This window comes from Marmota flaviventris, chromosome 1 (assembly GCF_047511675.1).
Source record: "Marmota flaviventris isolate mMarFla1 chromosome 1, mMarFla1.hap1, whole genome shotgun sequence".
Classification (NCBI taxonomy): Eukaryota; Metazoa; Chordata; class Mammalia; order Rodentia; family Sciuridae; genus Marmota; species Marmota flaviventris.
In genome coordinates this window covers 41,627,323-41,631,923 of record NC_092498.1, presented here as the reverse complement: position 1 = coordinate 41,631,923, position 4,601 = coordinate 41,627,323, and positions in this window count along the sequence as shown.

Genomic DNA, 4,601 nt, shown 5'->3' with positions numbered 1-4,601 from the left:
AGTTGTCCTTCTACCACTTGCCTATGGGAATGGCCACAAGAGAAGCCGCCCAGAGGCAAGTCATCAATCCTTGCCCAACGGGGCTCATGTTGAAACTCCCTTAGTTTTCCACAGCATCCCCAAAGATGTGTTCTTTCATCTGCCACCTGGGGACTGCTGCCTGCTCTTCTGAATGATCTTTGTCTGAAACTCAGCCATGATACTGCAAAATAAGTTTTGTATGTACCATCCAAGCATAGCTTTCCAGTATAGTCAACCATTTTCCTGTGAGCCAACAACCCATATGGACAGAAACTTTAATATATAAATGTGGTAACCAGAGTTTACTTAGGGAGAGAAATAGAGACACAGTTTTTTATAATTTTTTTATAGTCTATCAACCCCTTTTTATTTTTAGTATTTCCATTTTTTGACAATACATTTGGGTTTTTAGATCTTACTAAAATGTGTAATTACATTAAATTGAAAGAAAATATCAAGAGCAAAAAAAAATTAGGGAATAGGCCAAAGGACAGTGCTGGAGAAGATGAAAATGGTGTAGGCTATGAATGGTAAAAAGAAAAATAAAACTGGTAATGCTCGTAATTCACTAGGTCCTGTGTATATTATTCTTGACTACTCAGATGAAGATGGAGTCACAGGAGGAGGAGGTCTTATATTGAAGAATAAACCCTCCAGACTTTAGTGGTTTAATTGGTGGCTTTTTAAAAAATTGTGAAAGGTTTTAAAATTACCATTCCAAATTCTATGAAATGGAGCCATTTTACTGCTTCTCAACCCTATTATTTTAAGTTTTAACATTTTTTTCCTAAACTAAGTGTGGAAGATTAAGGTAACATAATTTGGCTCTGGGGTCAGCCTTGGCATTCTTCATACTGCCCAGATGTATATGATTACATTTTCTATTATGTGAGCCATGGGAACATATGGTTTTTTCATCAAAAAGTGATGAAAGAAAACATCTTTAGGAAAGCTGAAAATATTGCCTAACTTAGGAAACAAGCTTCTTAGACTGGATTTCTTTTTTTTTTTTTTTTTTTTGTACTTGGCTACCTAGCAGTCTAAGTGGAGTATGTGTGTGGAGAGTGTTGAGGGATAGGGTCCGAGTGGAGAACAAGCCTACAAACAAACAAGCCAGAAATATGCAGCTCACAAGTTTAGGTCAGATTCTGCATTGCTCATGGTTGATACCCACCCAAAAATTTGGAAAAAAATAAAAAGAAAGAAGCAATGCATGTAAAGAAGTGACACATTTTACTTCTGTAAAACTAGCAAAGGATAACAATACTGATAAAACGTAATAGTACTTATTCCTCTCTAGTATCCCTGAACTTAACCCTTGATTAATTGGAAAATATGGTGAAGACTATTCAGTTGTTCCTCCATTTACTCTTTTTAAAAAATATTTTAAATATTTATTTTTTTTAGTTTTTTAGGTGGACACAATATCTTTATTTTACACTTATGTGGTGCTGAGAATCCAACTCAGCGCCTCACGCATGCTAGGTGAGTGTGCTACCACTTGAGCCATATCCCCAGGCCTCCATTTACTCTTTAGACAAAATTTAGCCTTAAATTCCTTCTTCTATGTAAGGAATTAGGAATTTAAGGGGCTAACAACTCTCAGGACCTCCAGGGAAGTCTGAGTTCAGCCTTGCGAGCTGAGCACCCAGCACATCAACTTTGGTCATCTGAAGAATTACTATGTCCTCATACAATGTTTGCTCACCTTTTGAGGATCTAGAATATGTTGGATTAAAAATTCATATCCATGGTCTGGGGATGTAGCTCAAGCAGTAATGCACTCACCTGGCATGCACGGGGCACTGGGTTCGATCCTCAGCACCACATAAAATAAAATAAAAATTTTGTGTCCACCAAAAACTGAAAAATAAATATTAAAAAATTCTCTCTCTTCTCTCTCTCTTTAAAAAATTCATATCCATATTCTAAAAAGCCAACAAAGCATAGAGTATAGGATTTTGTTAATAAAACATCCAAATGATGAAATGAGTGGGGGTAATATTAAGAATATTTTACTCACTTGTTCATTTTCTTTCTTTCTTTTTTTTTTTTTTTTGGTCTTTCTACCAGCCAGGAATAGTTCTTCCTGAAAGTAAAATACAACTAAAACTTACATCAATACAGAATCCATTTAACAAAATTGTGTGGGACAAAAGAAATAAAGATTTCATTTTCTAGGAAATAGTCTTTATTTTGAGAACACATTTTAAAGGACTAATACTAGAGCTATTCTTCAAGGTAGAGTTAGTATCAAGACATCAAATAGAAAATTTGTCTTGATATGAAAGCATTCAAGAAATCCAGAATTTTTCCTTGTAAATCAAGTGTTTTTCTACGAAGAAGATAATCACTAAATACAAGAAGAATGTGGCTGAAGAACTGTTCATCTTGGCTATCATAATTATGCTCTTACATTAGCTATGAACACTAACCACATTATCATTTGCATTTATTTATTAAAATCACCTAATTAAAAAATCAATTTCCAGTACTCTGATATGCAGGCACCATTTCTAAACAGAGTGTTGGGTCTTTCAAATGGAAATATTTTTTTTTTCTTCTCAGACCACTCTGTTCTATTGCTCCTGAAATGATAAAGTAATTAGATGTCTAGCCCAATACAAATATTAAAATGTGCATCAAGGTAAGCACTTACTTCAAATTGATATGTTCTCAGAAATTGTTTCTATTTTTTCCTTTATATATTTTTTTTTCTTGGCTAAGATGAAAATGTTAGCATTAACTGAAAAAACAACACTTATCCTGTTTTCACTCTGGATTTGTCTTTACTACATTAAAATTTAGTGGCTGTTTCCTCTTTGCCAATATGTTTGTGCTCTTATCCTCAGACATTTGAGCTAATTTCTTGTTGATAACAAGCAATGACAGTAGGCATAGGTAGGTCTTCAGTGCTAATAATTAATGCATAGAGAGGTGCATCTGTTTTAATCTAATAGTAGTTTTCATACCACTGGCACATGATTATCGGTCATTTTTCCATTCAAATGCTTTTTTTTTTTTATTAGTGATACATTTCTCAATGCTCTTTCTTTTGATACATTTCTCAAGACAGAAAATATGAAAGAGTGCAAAATAAAATATGGAAATTTAGTATGATAATATATAGGAAAGTGGTTTGCTTTAAGGAAGAATAGTTAAGGATTTGATAGTAACATGAAAGGAATAAATTGAGAAGCACAATGGGTTTCTCAGTGAAACGTCAAACGAAAATTTGGTATTTTCCCCAGAAATTTGAGGCAAAAATACTTGCAAATCATGTCTTAAACTGTGTACCCAATAACTGGCTTTAGAATGTATTTGAAATTGTTCTTTTTATCTTGCTTTATTCACTGGACAAAATATTATTCTGGAGACAATTTCACAAGAATGGTTTTCAGACTATAAACACTTACAATAGAGATACCTGATTTTTTTTTTTTCCTTGAGGAACAATTTGCAAGTCTTATTGAAAGGGTTCTCCCAACTCCCCCCAAAAACTATATATACACATATACACAGAGACACATATATACCTGTATGTATATGTACATGCATTATCCCCCCAAAGCAAGCAAGTTAACAATAAATCTAGATGTCATTTTTAAATGCTAATAATTATTTCTCTACAGTCTTTGTGAAATTCTGGCTTCCGTGACATCAGAACCTGTTTGTTTTCCTAGCCATTGTTCCCACCCATCCTCTCTTCTTTTCTATGAGGCACAGCATACACAGTTGTACTCCTCTTTTTCTCTGATGGCTTTGCTCATCCTTTCTCTGTTACCTTGGGAGCTTCTTTCTTGACTTGTTTGAGTCTTACATATTCTTTCCTTTCACACAGCTCTTTTATTTTTTCTTCCTGTTCTCATCCCTCCTATTACCAGCTCTAATCTGGCAACTACCAGTTCATCTGCTATCGAGAGAAGACTGAAAATTTTTTCTATCAAGGGCCACAAAGTTCACAAGCCAGGCTTTGAAGCTCATATTATCACCATTACAAACATTCATTGTTGTGGTTGTGCAAAAGCAACAAAAGACAATAAGTATGTGAATGTGTGTGGCTACCTTCCAAGAATTTTTTTTACCTTATAAATTGAATTATTCTCCCCTAAATTCACATGTGGCAGTCCTAATTCCTAGAACCTTAGAATGTAACAGTATTTAGAAACAGAATCTTTTAAAAGATAATTAAATTAAAATGAATTTATTAGGATAAACCTTACTCCAGTAAGACTGTTTTTCTTTTTCTTTTTTTTTTTAAATAAGTGAGGAAACCAGGACATACGCTGGTATGGAAGGAATACCATACAAAGATATAGGGAGAAGATAACTATCCCCAACTGAAGACAGAGGCCTCTGAAGAAACCAGCCCTGCTGATACTTTGCCAATGGCTCAACCTTCCTGCCTTCAGAACAGTGAGAAAATTATTTTCTTAATCTACTTAGTTAGTGGTTATGGCAATCCTAGAAAACTTATAAAATATAGTATTATTCTTTTGAATTTTTCCAATCATTTAAATATGATAAAATTATATTTAGTTCACAGATCACACAAAAACAGATGATGGGCTGACCCCTTA